Below are 15,767 nucleotides of genomic sequence, written 5' to 3'. Positions count from 1 at the left end.
GGTGTGACAGAGGTGCATCAACCTTCCCAGACTAATCTATTTGCTGAGTGGATCCTCCTGACCCCAGGAGCACTGGAGTAAGTCATATTTGAGTTGTCAGCAGACCCCTACAATCTAGTTGCCAGAGACCTTTTAAATTCTTCTACCAGAGACAGGTGCTGACTGAGACAATTGATTTGGACCTTTTGAACTGAGCCAATCGCCTGAGGACTAGTGCCCTGGGTGTGTGATTGTAGGAAGGTTTTATTTTCCTTTTCCAATTGTTTCCTGTGTGGGGCGGGATGACTTAACTGCTGGTATTTCTCCACAGCTGAGACTTCAACCCAGAGTAACTTTTTCATTTGGGTCGAACAGAGATCAGCTGAAAACAAGACAGAGCCACTTAGCCCCACCAAACCAAACAGGTCCCCAGTTTCTCAGGCCATAGCACTGTACGGGACCTCGGCAAAGCTCCAGGGTAAAAAAATCAAACAGTGTAAAATAATCATGGGGCAGAATCAGTGGAAAAACTCTGGTAACATGAATAACCAGAGTAGATCAACACCCCCGCCAAGGAAAGATATGGCAGATGTGACTGAAGATGCCATTCATAAATAGCTGGCTGAGATGTCAGAAATCGAATTCAGAATTTGGATTGCAAACAAGATTAATAGAATGGAGGAAAAATTGGAATTAGAAATTTGAGGAACAATTCAAAAGTTGGAATTAGAAATTTGAGGAGAAATTCAAAACTTGTCTCAAGAATTCAACGAATTTAAAGACAAAACTACCAAAGATTTTGACACACTGAAGCAAGAATTTGCAGTCCTCAAAGACCTGAAAAATACAGTAGAATCCCTCAGTAACAGAGTGGAGCAAGCAGAAGAAAGGATTTCTGCCTTTGAAGACAAAGCTTTTGAACGTTCCCAAACTCTCAAAGAGGAAGAGAAATAGAGAGCAAAAACAGATCATTCTCTCAGAGAGCTCTGTGATAATTCGAAGAAGGCAAATATCAGTCTCATTGGAATCCCTGAAAGTGATAAAGTGGCTTCCCAAGGCACAGAGGCCCTTCTCCATGAAATTATGAAAGAGAATTTTCCAGACATGCCAAGAGATTCTGAAATTCAGATAGCAGATAGCTTCAGAACCCCAGCACGACTCAACCCGAATAAGACACCGCCCAGGCACATCCTAATTAACTTCACTAAAGTCAACATGAAGGAGAAAATTCTGAAAGCAGCCAAATGTAAGAAAACCATTACGGGGGTGTGGGGCGGGTGGGCTCTGCGGTGGCAGCGGCTGCTTCTTCCTCAGGCCATTTTGCAGTGGAGCGATGGAGAGGAGGAGCTGCCATGGAGACCCTAGGCGACAGGCGGGGAGCCAGAGGAGGCAGCAGCTGTGGGGATCTCAAGGGGTGAAGCGATCATCAGGGAGAGGGACCCCAGATCCACGCCCACCATGCAGAGAGTCCCTTACTGCCCCTTGCACCATGAGCTGGGGTACTGAGCTCTGGGATCAGTTTGACAACTTAGAAAAACATGCACAGTGGGGAATTGACATTCTTGAGAAATACATCAAATCTGTAAAGAAAGGACAGAGATTGAACTCAACTATGCAAAGCAACTCAGGAATCTCTCAAAGAAATACCAACCTAAAACGAACTTGAAGGAGAAAAAAGAATACAAGTATACATCATGCAAAGCTTTCATTTCCACCCTGAATGAAATGAATGACTAGGTGGGGAAGCATGAAGTTATATCTGAAAACATGACCTCTCAGATCATCGGGGACTTAGCACGTTATGTTCAAGAACTGAAACAGGAGAGGAAATCGAACTTCCATGATGGGCATAAAGCCCAGCAGCACATAGAGACCTGCTTGAAGCAACTCAAATCAAGTAAAAGATGATTTGAACGAGATTGCAAAGAGGCTGACCGAGCACAGCAGTACTTTGAGAAAATGGATGCTGACATCAATGTCACCAAAGCAGATGTTGAAAAAGCCCGACAACAAGCTCAAATACGGCACCAAATGACGGAGGACAGCAAAACAGATTACTCATCAAATCTTCAGAAATTCAACCACGAGCAGCATGAGTATTACCATACTCACATCCCCAACATCTTCCAGAAAATACAAGAGATGGAGGAAAGAAGGATTGTGAGACTCGGAGAGTCGATGAAGACATACGCAGAGGTGGACCGGAAGGTCATTCCAATCATTGGGAAATGCTTGGATGGAATAGTGAAGGCAGCTGAATCAATTGATCAGAAAAATGATTCACAGCTGGTAATAGAAGCTTATAAGTCAGGGTTTGAGCCTCCCAGAGACATTGACTTTGAGGATTATACTCAGCCAATGAAGCATACCATGTTGGACAATAGCCTTACAAATTCCAGAGGAGAAGACAAGGCAGAGCTCAAATTTGGCGGCAGATCCAAAGGAAAGCTATGGCCATTCATAAAAAAAAATAATAATAATAAGTCTAACAAGCTGCAAAAGGAACCCCTCTCCCACCGCTTCAATTAGTTCATGACCTCCAAACCCAAAATCCACTGCTTCTGGAGCCGAAAGCATAGGGGCGTGACTCCAGAGGACTTCAGCAACCTTCCACCTGAACAAAGAAGGAAGAAGCAAAAGCGGAAAGTCGATGAACAAAATAAAGAAACTCAAAAAGGAGATGGATCAAAGAGATGCCATAACCAAAATGAAAGATGTCTACCTAAAGAATCCTCAAATGGGAGACCCAGCCAGCTTGGATCACAAATTAGTGGAAGTCAGCCACGATACAGAAAAACTCAGATTAGAGACCCAGAAGTTTGAGGCCTGGCTGGTGGAGGTTGAGGGCCAACTCCCGGCATGCAGCAAGCAGGCCCGCAGGCAGAGCGGCCTGTATGACAGCCAGAACCTACACATGCTCAACAACTGTGCACAGGACCAAGAGAGCCCAGATGGCAGTTACACAGAGGAGCAAAGCCAGGAGAGTGAGGTGAAGGTGCTGGCCACGGATTTTGACGACAAGTTTGATGACAAGGAGCCCCTTCCTGCCATAGGGACCTGCAAAGCTCTCTACACATTCGAAGGTCAGAATGAAAGAACCATTTCTGTAATGGAAGGAGAAACCCTGTATATTGTAGAGGAAGACAAAGGAGACGGGTGGACCCGCAGAGAAGGGAAGACAAAGAGGGTTACATCCCCACGTCGTACATCGAAGTCTTTTTGGATAAAAATGCCAAAGGCTCTGAGACTTATATTTAATACCACTTAAAAAAAAAACTTAAAAGTTTTGGAGTTGTTTCTCCCCACAACTGTCACTGTTACAGGCAGTTCTTCAAGAGACTGGAAGGCCAGCCCCGCAGGGCGTGTTTCCATGTAGTCTCACAGTGGACTGACTGCCAGGTACCGCACATCCAAGTTGCCTTGTCTAGTTTTGACTATGATCGAGTTTCTGGCTGAGGAAATTTTTCAGGGAAAGCTGCCAAATGTCAATTTACAACTGTGTCATTCAAAATCTGATGTATATTTCTTCTTTTAGCGGCATCTATAGATAACAAAGTTGCATTCTAACTTCTAACTGGTGTTTATGAATTAAAAAGTCTGCATACGCTTGTCATGCACATGCATTATACTTCAGTTCTCGTGTTTCTATCTGGTATCTACCATAAATTGAACTTTGTTAGGGTATTAAATTTTGTAACTTAAAAAGATTGAATTATGCTAGTTTGTTAAATTTTATAATCATTCACTTGAAGGAAGTCATAATGAAAATAAAATTTCACCCTTCTTGAAAAAAGAAAAAAAAAACATTACCTACAAAAAAAACATTAACTGCAGATCTCTCTGCTGAAACTTTTTAAGCCAAAAGAGGGTGGTCATCAACTTTTAATCTCCTAAAACAAAATAACTTTCAACCCCGGATCCTGTATCCAGCTAAACTGAGTTTCATTTATGATGGAGAAATTAAATACTTTAATGACATTCACATGTTGAAGAAATTTGCCATAACCAAACCAGCTCTTCAGGATATTCTCAGACCTATCCTCCATAATGACCACCACAATCCTCTGCAACAAAAGTAAACTCACTCAGAAACTTTTGATCAAACTCCAACTTCCACAGTGGCAAAAGGATTAAAAATGTCCACTGGACTTTCGAAAAACTCAATACCCAAAATTTTACCCGACTTATCAATATTTTCCATTAACGTGAACAGCTTGAACTGTCCTCTAAAGAGGCACAGGTTGGCTGACTGGATACAAAAACTCTGGCCAGATACATGCTGCATACAAGAGTCACAGCTTACCTTAAAAGATAAATATAGACTCAGGGTGAAAGGATGGTTGTCCATATTTCAGGCAAATGGTAATCAGAAAAAAGCAGGTGTTGCAATTCTATTTGCAGATACAATAGGCTTTAAACCAAAAAAAGTAAGGCAGGATAAGAATGATCACTTCATATTTGTTAAGGGTAATACTCAATATGATGAGATTTCAATTATTAATATTTATGCACCCAACCAGAATGCGCATCAATTTATAAGACAAACTCTAACAGACATGAGCAACTTGATTTCCTTCAGCTCCATAATACTCGGAGATTTCAACACTCCTTCGGCAGTGTTGGATAAATCCTCCAATAAGAAGCTGAGCAAAGAAATTTTAGATGTAAACCTAACCATCCAACATTTGGATTTAGCAGACACTAACAGAACATTTCATCCCAACAAAACTGAATACACATACTTCTCATCGGCCCACAGAAATTACTCCAAAATCAATCACATCTTAGGTCACAAGTCTAACCTCAGTAAATTTAAAGGAATAGAAATTATTCCTTGCATCTTCTCGGACCAACATGGAACAAAAGTTGAACTCAGTAACAACAGGAATCTGCAAACTCATACAAAAACATAGAAGTTAAATAACCTTATGCTGAATGATAACTGGGTCATAGATGAGATTAAGAAGGAAACTACCAAGTTTTTGGAACAAAATGACAATGAAGTCATGAATAATCAGAACCTCTGGGATACTGCAAAGGCAGTCCTAAGAGGTAAATTGATAGCACTGCAAGCCTTCCTCAAGAGAACAGAAAGAGATGAAGTTAACAACTTAATGGGAGATTTCAAGCAACTGGAAAAGGAAGGACATTCCAACCCCAAACCCAGTAGAAGAAAAGAAATAACCAAAATTAAAGCAGAATTAAATGAAATTGAAAACAAAAGAATTACACAACAGACAAATCAATCAAAAAGTTGATTTTTTGAAAAGATCAAAAAATAGATAAACCTTTGGCTAACCTAACCAGAAAAAAAGAGTAAAATCTCTAATTTCATCAATCAGAAATGACAAAGATGAAATAACAACAGACTCCTCAGAAATTCAAAAAATCTTTAATGAATATTACAAGAAACTTTATTCTCAGAAATATGAAAATATGAAGGAAATTGACCAATACTTGGAAGAACATCACCTTCCAAGACTTAGCCAGAATCAGGTGGAAATGTTGAACATGCCAATATCAAGTTCTGAAATAGCATCAACCATATGAGATCTCCCTAAAAAGAAAAGCCCAGGACCAGATGGCTTCACGTCAGAATTCTACCAAACCTTTAAGAAGGAACTAGTACCTATATTACTCAACCTGCTCCAAAACGTAGAAAAAGAAGGAAGACTACCCAACACATTCTATGAAGTAAACATCACCCTGATCCCCAAACCAAGAAAAGAAAATTATAGACTAATATCACTAATGAATATAGATGCAAAAATATTTAACAAGATCCTAACAAACAGAATCCAGCAATACATCAAACAAATTATCCATCATGACTAAGTCGGATTTATCCCAAGGTCTCAAGGCTCGTTCAATATACGTAAATCTATAAGTATAATTCAGCACATAAACAAATTAAAAAACAAAGACCATATGATTCTCTCAATTGATGCAGAAAAAGCTTTTGATAATATCCAGCATCCCTTCATGATCAGAACACTTAAGAAAATTAGTATAGAAGGGACATTTCTTAAACTGATAGAGGCCATCTACAGCAAACCCACAGCCAATATCATATTGAATGGAGCTAAATTGAAATCATTTCCACTTCCATCAGGAACCAGTCAAGGCTGCCCATTGTCTCCATTGCTCTTTAACATTGTAATGGAAGTTTCAGCCATCGCAATTAGGGAAGAAAAGGCAATCAAGGGTATCCATATAGGGTCAGAAGAGATCAATCTTTCGCTCTTTGCAGATGATATGATTGTATATCTCGAAAACACCAGGGATTCTACTACAAAACTCTTAGAAGTGATCAAGGAATACAGCACTGTCTCAGGTTACAAAATCAACATTCACAAATCAGTAGCCTTTATATATACCAATAACAGTCTAGCTGAAAAAACAGTTAAGGACTCTATTCCTTTCACAGTAGTGCCAAAGAAGATGAAATATTTGGGAGTTTATAATTAAGGACACAACTCCCTTCACCATAGTTTCAAAGAAAATGAAATACCTAGGAATATACCTAACGAAGGAGGTGAAGGACCTCTATAAAGAAAACTATGAAATCCTCAGAAAGGAAATAGCAGAGGATATTAACAAATGGAAGAACATACCATGCTCATGGCTGGGAAGAATCAACATTGTTAAAATGTCTATACTTCCCAAAGCAATCTATCTATTCAATGCCATTCCTATCAAAATACCAACATCGTACTTTCAAGATTTGGAAAAAATGATTCTGTGTTTTGTATGGAACCAGAAAAAACCCTGTATAGCTAAGGCAGTTCTTAGTAATAAAAATAAAGCTGGGGGGCATCAGCATACCAGATTTTAGTCTGTACTACAAAGCCATAGTGGTCAAGACAGCATGGTACTGGCACAAAAACGGAGACATAGACACTTGGAATCGAATTGAAAACCAAGAAATGAAACTAACATCTTACAACCATCTTATCTTCGATAAACCAAACAAGAACATACCTTGGGGGAAAGACTCCCTATTCAATAAATGGTGTTGGGAGAACTGGATGTCTACATGTAAAAGACTGAAACTGGACCCACACCTTTCCCCACTCACAAAAATTGATTCAAGATGGATAAAGGACTTAAATTTAAGGCATGAAACAATAAAAATCCTCCAAGAAAGCATAGGAAAAACACTGGAAGATATTGGCCTGGGGAAAGACTTCATGAAGAAGACTGCCATGGCAATTGCAACAACAACAAAAATAAACAAATGGGACTTCATTAAACTGAAAAGCTTCTGTACAGCTAAGGACACAATAACCAAAGCAAAGAGACAACCTACACAATGGGAAAGGATATTTGCATATTTTCAATCAGACAAAAGCTTGATAACTAGGATCTATAGAGAACTCAAATTAATCCACATGAAAAAAGCCAACAATCCCATATATCAATGGGCAAGAGACATGAATAGCTTCTCTAAAGACGACAGACGAATGGCTAACAAACACATGAAAAATGTTCATCATCTCTATATATTAGAGAAATGCAAATCAAAACAACCCTGAGATATCATCTAACCCCAGTGAGAATGGCCCACATCACAAAATCTCAATACTGCAGATGCTGGCGTGGATGTGGAGAGAAGGGAACACTTTTACACTGCTGGTGGGACTGCAAACTAGTACAACCTTTCTGGAAGGAAGTATGAAGAAACCTCAAAGCACTCAAGCTAGACCTCCCATTTGATCCTGCAATCCCATTACTGGGCATCTACCCAGAAGGAAAAAAATCCTTTTATCATAAGGACACTTGTACTAGACTGTTTATTGCAGCTCAATTTACAATTGCCAAAATGTTGAAACAGCCTAAAGGCCCACCAACCCAGGAATGGATTAACAAGCTGTGGTATATGTATACCATGGAATACTATTCAGCCATTAAAAAAAAGGAGACTTTACATCCTTCATATTAACCTGGATGGAAGTGGAAGACATTATTCTTAGTAAAGCATCACAAGAATGGAGAAGGATGAATTCCATGTACTCAATTTTGATATGAGGACAATTAATGACAATTATGGTTATGGGGGGGAAACAGAAAGAGGGAAGGAGGGAGGGGGGTGGGGCCTTGGTGTGTGTCACACTTTATGGGGGCAAGACATGATTGCAAGAGGGACTTTACCTAACAATTGCAATCAGTGTAACCTGGCTTATTGTACCCTCAATGAATCCCCAACAATAAAATAAATAAATAAATAAAAAAGAAAAGGTTGTTACAATAAAAAAAAAAAAATGAGCAGCATAAGTCTCAATACCTGGAATGTGACTGTTTTAATAACAGAAAGTGAAAAATTGCAGTATTAGATTTGTATGTCATTAGGGAATGTGTTACTCAGTAGGAATGGGAACTTGGGTGGTAGTGAAAATCAGAACAATACAATTGTTTTGTATTTGTTCCTCATGACCTAAGAATTTTCAGTCACTTCAGTTTATTAGCCTTTCTTTTTTTCTTTTTTCTTTCTTTTTTTTTTTTTTTTTTTTTTTTGTAGTTTTTGGCCATGGCCAGGTTTGAACCCACCATCTCAGGGATATGGGGCCTGCGCCCTACTCCTTTGAGCCACAGGCACTGCCCCTTATTAATCTTTCTTTTTCTTGCAATTGGGATTCAGGGCATGCTGCCTGTCATCATGGTACTTTGGCACCTGAGAAAACAGCACAAGCAGCAGGGTCCCTCTCTCTCACTTTCTGTCCCCCTTCTTCCCTGGAAAAGGCCACAAAACCTTGCTGTCCTTCCCCTGAAAGCAAGTGATGAGACCATCACTTCAAGGGTTTCTACCTATACCTGAAGGAAAGAAACGTCTTTCAGTATGAAAACGCAGAGACGAGAAGAATCCAAACAAACGGGTCTTGTTAAACTCTCCCCAGATCATACTCTTCTGTCCTCTGATCATCCTCTTGTTTGACTGCCCGTAAAAATAAAGTTCTCATTGTTTTAGTTCTTCATTCCTGCACGTGCCCATGTCACATAAAACTTATATTAAATATCCTGTGTGTGCTATTCCCTTGTTAATCTGTCTTCTGCTACAGAGGTCTCAGCCATGAACTTTACAAGGGGTAAGGAAAAAGGTGTTACTTTTCTCCCATACAAAACCTTGATTCTAATTCAACTTCATTTGGACAGAGGACATCCTTGAGAAGTTTTGTTGAAATATCTGTCTTCGCAGTACAAAAAACATTTATGTCGCACGAAGTACCCTCTGTATATTGCATACACAGCTCCACTATCTTTTAGTATCCACTGTTCAGACAAGAAGACCAATGTCAATTGAATTCCATCTTCTTTTTGAAGGGTGTCTGTGTCTACAGCCCAGAATTTTATAAGATAGTTTATTTACCCATGAGATTCAGAAATTCTATTAAGATACACCCAAGTGCAGGTCTTCCTCCAACCCTCACACCTAATATATTGGATAGTACTTTCTCTGCACATTCGATTGAAGGTTCAAATTGTCTTCATCTCAGGGAAAGTTTATTTTTTTATTATTGCTTCCTCTATTTTATCCTCCCTTTCTAAAACATTTAAGACTAGAATGCTAGAGCCTCTAGATCTATCATATACATCTTTTTTTCTCTCATTTATCTCTTTGTAACTTTTCCCCTGACTTTTGAAACAATTGTCTTGCTTGTTTTTTAAATCACTGGTTTATTTTTCAAAACCATCCATCCATGGTTATAACTTTCCTTTCTCTACCATTTATTTTATATCTCTTGGTAACTGGAAAGTTTTATCCTGCTGTAGCCTTTATTTTGTATGTATAACTTCAAAGTCAATTCTCTATTATCTAAATCAAATTGTCAATGAATAATCACACTGTTGCCCTGAGTAGATTGCCATGGCATCATCAGAGCTCATAGCAACCTCAAACTCTTGGGCTCAGGAGATCCTCTTGCCTCAGCCTCCTGTGTAGCTGGAACTACAGGCACCTGTCACCACATTGGCTAGTTTTTCTATTTTTAGTAGAGATGGGCTCTGGCTCTTGCTCAGGCTGGTCTTGAACTCCTCAGCTCAAGCAATCCACCCACCTCAACCTCAGCCTCCCAGAGTGCTTGGATTATAGGCATGATCCTCGTGCCCAGCCTTGCTACTGCACATTTAACTGAAAAGAACTACACATCCAATCATTAAAGTATCTTAGTGTTCACATCAGACCTATGTTAGGTGCTTTGGGGCTGCACAGAAAATATTTTAAAATCATATTCTAGGCATTGGGGGTTAATGTTTATACACAAAAATTGGTTTCTAGCATTTCTTAGAAAATGTATCTTTTTCCAAATCCCACCTCCTCCTCAAAAAAAAAAAAAAAAGTCAGTCAAGAAATAAGGAAAACCAGACCCAGGAAAAGTATTAGAATTCCCCTGTGAGCATTAAAGCTTAACAACAGAGAGACATTAGTGGTTCAAAGGAACACGCCGATGTCAAGGAGGAAGCAAGAACGTGAGAGGTGGACACATGGATGGAACGTTTAGGTTCTAGGAACCAAGGCAGACGAAAATAGGAGGAGGTGGTCAGATTTAATCAGGCAGTCTGGTTTGTAGCTGTTGCAGAACTATGAGTATTCCTGACCTGATATGCTGCTATCAGTGAATCACCCTTGCAAAGAAAATAAATATTAACAAGTTTACATGCAAAATATGCTTTGTATGAGTTCTGCTGACTCATGACTGTTCTAAGAAATAAAAAGTTTTAGAACAAACTAAGTCCTTGCATTGGCAATTTTGACACGTAATTCCCTGTGGGTCTGAGGGAATGTTCGAGACCAGTATGAGCAGCAGTGAGCCAGAGTGAAATCCTGTCTCTACCAACACCAAAAAAAGCCGGGCGTTGAGACAGGCATGTGTAATCCCAGCTACTTGGGAGGCAAAGGGAAAGAGAATCGCCAAAGGAAGAACAGAAAAAAAAAATTCAAACGAAGAAGAATGAACAAGCAAGCTGAACTTGAAAGCAAAAAAATAAAAAATGAAAAAAAAAGAAAGGGATTTAACTCAGGGAGGGTGGGAGGAGAAAGAGGGAAGGGAGGGTCATTGTTGATAAGAGGGCAGGCAATGAACAGGATCTCACCTAATGAGCACAATATGAGGGTGTTCAGCACATCCCCTGTGTGAAAGGCTCAACTACAACTTGGACTTTACCTTAGAATTGAAAACAATGTAACCTAAAAATCTGTACCCTGATATTAATTTGCAATTTAAAAACACATGAACGACCCCTCTGGAGGACACAAGGAAAATGGTTTCAAAGCCCGTGAGACTGAGAAAATACAGCAATCAGAAGACTGCAGCAGTCAGGGACATCCCTAAACAGCAGGACTCTGTACGTTGTTAAACCCCACACACATCCAATCCCTGTAGGGTGAAAATCTGTAAGCGGGATTGGGAATGGGAAATACTAAGTATAAAGGGTGGAAAAAAAAAAACAACAACAAAAGTAAGATTTTAAGAGAGAGCAAGGCAGTGATGGTGTTGATTGTATCATGAACTGAGGAGTAAGACAAACTCAATCTCTGAGGCTAAGGCCCTCCAAAGAAACAAAACAGAGGTTGTATCTCTCCTATTGTTAAATTAAGCTAAATTTGCCCAACGCTGCCTCCTATGCAAAGAACTGCATCCTAATTCAGTTTGTAAGCTAACCGAAAGCTTAACTGACTTCTACTTTTGTAGCAGACAGCTGAGTCTCAGCCAATCACAGCAGCTGAGCTTCAGTCAATCACATACAGCCAACTGATCAGACGATGTTCAAATACCTCAATGCTGAAACCAATCACGCTGTTTCTGCATCTAACTTCCATTTTCTGTCTGTAAATGCTGCCTGCCCATGTTGAGAAGCTTAGCTCTCTGACCTTCTGCCGGTTCTGAGGGCCATCCAATGAACAAATCATTCTATGCTCACATAAACTCTGTTCCATACACCTCAAGTTTTTCTTTTAGCACTATTTTTATCACATAACCACTTAAAATAAGAAAATCAATGTTAAAAACAATTGCTTTGTATAATATATCAAACTGTTAAGAAGGGTAGTTTCTTTTAAAAGCGATATCTAGTTACTCTATCACCGACTCTGTTGAAGAATCTATAGAACCTTATTCGTTTTCTAATGAGTCTTGTTACCCTCATGATCCAGATCAACCTGCAATTAAAAATACCATAAATTGATGAAATTGTTTCTAATTGGCCGTAAGTAATTAATTGTCTTCACTCATTTTTCTTTCAGCTTATATTTGGGGAAAGCTATTTAATAGAGGAATATCTATGAATAATAATTAGTCTTCTGCAAGGCTAAAAGCTCTGATGTCTCCCTCCCCCGTCATCCCATGGCTGGGGATGTGTGATGCAGATTGCATAAACAATTAAATCTGTTCACATGCAAACAATTTCGGTTTAATCATGAACAATAATAAAAAAGTTCACACGCTTCTTTTATGCTCTTTGCGATCTGCCCATGCTCCTTGTAAAAGCACACTAAAATATCCTATTACGTATTCCAAAGCTGTTATACATAAGTGAATGTTCTTTTCAAAATTCTTTTGACATGTCACTGGAGCATTTCCAGAAAAAAAAAAATTAACACTTTTGGGGAATTTTACTGCATCCCTTTGAGTAGCCAGATAGGAAGCGGGTGGGTAAGTGGAGCCAAAGACTAAAATAAATGTATTATTCATTTTTAACATGGTAGCTTTTCTCTCATTCTTCATTGTAATGGCTTTGGAAGTAATTTTACCGCTAACGCTGAATTTGTAGAGTGGTGGCGTATAAATCCTTTTTTCAAAGGGAGAGGCTGAAAAGATGTTCTGCTCATCATCAGTGCACAGAACTGAACAAGTGACAATCTTCGCACACAATACGCTTCCAATGAACATCCTCTTTTGTAAAAAAAAAAGAAACAAAGCATTTCAGGGTTACATTTGTAAAAGGATTATTAAAAAAAATCACAGAGCAAATTTCAAAGTAGAAAAACATCAAGCGCTCTCCAATAGTCAAATTCATCACTGAATTTTTTTTTAAGGCAACATTTAAAGCAGGATATTTGTGTTGTTTTTATATATTCAACAAGAAAGCACAAAGGTAAACAGTTAAAGAACCCACTTCCAATGCTGTAAAATAATCCTAACCAGTCACCTGAAGGAAGGTGCTATTATTCTGCCAAGATAAGTATCTCCTAACAATGGTCTTGTGTTTTGCACAAGGCTTAACAGTCTGGCTTCTTCATACATCTCACACGTCTGTCTTCACACAGCTAAATACCATGACTGCTGTTCAGTTACCAAAGATACAAAGTATCATTCAAGTTTAGGAAACTACTTGGATCTTTCATACAGAAAAACAAAGTATTCTCATTACTGCTTTCATCTTCCCACTTGATATCCATCTGTTTACAATCCATTCTATTTTTCTCTCACACCATACCACCAAAATTTTTTACTGCAAGCAATAAATGTAAGAACACAAACTCCAAGTACTAGAGAGAGGAGTGAAAATGTCACAATGTAACGAAGGAGAGCCTGACATGGAGCAGGAAAAACAGGATTCATCTTCTCCTGGATTCAGTTATCAACTCTTAGCAAAGTCCCCAGAGAGCCCACCCAGGATTGCTAGACCAGAGGGAAAGAACAGTATGGTACAGAATTCTCTGTCCCTAGACCCAGCTGTCAAGAGGAAGGGACAGGCAGTCCTAGTAGGAAGTAACACTTGACCCCACACTGCAAGGAGGCTGTACCATTCATATATAGGCTGACCTCAAAATGGTCACTATTTTGTTAGGTTTTTGTTTGTTTGTTTTGCAGTTTTTGGCCGGGGCTGGGTTTGAACCTGCCACCTCTGGCATATGGGGCCAGCGCCCCACTCCTCTGAGCCACAGGTGACGCCTGTTAGGTTTTCGTTTTTAAAACCTCTCTCCAGGGACTTTACCTAACAATTGCAATCAGTGTAACCTAGCTTATTGTACCCTCAATGAATCCCCAACAATAAAAAAATAAAAATAAAAATAAAATAAAAAAAAAACCTCTCTCCAAAGTTCAATCATGCATTTCCAGGCCCTGCCAATGTTTTCCTTTGTACCTTTAATTCAACATCATCAGAAACCGAGCCCCCTTCTAAAACTGAAAAAAAAAAAAGTTATAACACTTGACTTTTGCCCTGTGGCTGGCAACAACATTCTCCCAAACCTTCAAGCTTTAAATTTCGGAGTGATAACTGACTTTCCCTTCTCTCTCTTCCATCCATATCAAGCTATTGCTAAATTATGTAAAGTCTAAGTGAAAAAGATTTGTCAAAAGTCTCTCCTCCCACCAGCAGTGTGGAAGTGTTCCCTTTTCTCCGCATCCACGCCAACATCTCTGGTCTTGGGATTTTGTGATATGGGCTAATCTTACTGGAGTTAGATGTGGTATCTCAAGGTAGTTTTGATTTGCATTTCTCTGATGATTAAAGATGATGAGCATTTTTTCATATGTCTGTAAGCCGTGCACCTGTCTTCTTCAGAGAAGTTTCTCTTCAAGTCCCTTGCCCCGCCTGAGATGGAATCACTTATTCTTCTCTTGCTTATACGTTTGAGTTCTCTGTGGATTCTGGTTATTAAACCTTTGTCAGAGACATAAACTGAAAATACCTTCTCCCATTCTGAAGGCTGTTTGCTTGCTTTACTTACTGTGTTCTTGGCTGTGCAGAAGCTTTTTAGTTTCGTCAGGTCCCAGTAGTGTATTTTTGAAGCTGCTTCAATTCCCCGGGGGGTCCTCCTCATAAAATACTCGCCCAGACCGATTTCTTCAAGGGTTTTCCCTGCACTCTCTTCTAGTATTTTTATAGTTTCATGGCTTAAGTTTAAATCTTTAATCCAGTGAGAGTCTATCTTAGTTAATGGTGAAAGGTGTGAGTCCCGTTTCAGTCTTCTGCAGGTTGCCAGCCAGTTCACACAACACCATCGGTTAAATAGGGAATCTCTTCCCCACTGAATGTTTTTAATTGGCTTGTCAATGATCAAGTAACGTTAAGAACCAATGTCTCTTGGTTCTCTATTCTGTTCCAGACATCTACTTCTCTGTTTTTGTGCCAGTACCATGCTGTTTTGATCACTATCGATTTATAATATAGTCTGAGGTCTGGTAGTGTGATTCCTCTTGCTTTGTTTTTATTTCTGAGTAATGTCTTGGCTATTTGAGGTTTTTTCTGATTCCATATAAAATGAAGTATTATTTTTTCAAGATCTTTAAAGTATGACAGTGGAGCTTTAATAGGGATTGCATTAAAATTGTATATTGCTTTGTGTAGTATGGACATTTTAACAATGTTGATTCTTCCCAGCCGTGAGCATGGTATGTTTTTCCATTTCTTAACATTTTCAGCTATTTCTTTTCTTAGAGTTTCATAGTTCTCTTTATAGAGATCTTTCACGTCCTTTGTTAGATAAACTCCCAAATATTTCATCTTCTTTGGCACTACCGTGAACGGGATAGAGTCCTTAACTGTTTTTTCAGCTTGACTATTGTTGGTATATATAAAGACTACTGATTTATGAGTGTTGATTTTGTAACCTGAGACACTGCTGTATTCCTTGGTCACTTCTAAGAGTTTTGTAGTAGCATCCGTAGTGTTTTCCAGATATACAATCATATGTTTGGAGAATGCTTAGAGATCTAAATATAGATCTGTCATTCAATCCTATAATTCCTCTACTAGGTATATACCCAGAAGACCAAAAATCACATCATAACAAAGATATTTGTTCCAGAATGTTTATTGCAGCCCAATTTACAATTGCTAAGTCA

The 15,767-nt window shown here is 39.0% G+C and overlaps 1 protein-coding gene and 1 pseudogene across 5 annotated transcripts in view; one reads left to right on the top strand and one right to left on the bottom strand.

Annotated features, from left to right (window-relative positions):
• Nucleotides 1–15,767, bottom strand: part of ANKS1B (ankyrin repeat and sterile alpha motif domain containing 1B) — a 1,177,049-nt gene that overhangs the window by 1,057,208 nt on the left and 104,074 nt on the right. The window lies entirely within an intron of this gene.
• On the top strand, nt 1,454–3,237 carry LOC128580562 (formin-binding protein 1-like; annotated as a pseudogene).

Source organism: Nycticebus coucang, chromosome 3 (assembly GCF_027406575.1).
Source record: "Nycticebus coucang isolate mNycCou1 chromosome 3, mNycCou1.pri, whole genome shotgun sequence".
Lineage (NCBI taxonomy): Eukaryota > Metazoa > Chordata > Mammalia > Primates > Lorisidae > Nycticebus > Nycticebus coucang.
This window is presented reverse-complemented; position numbering and strand designations above follow the sequence as displayed.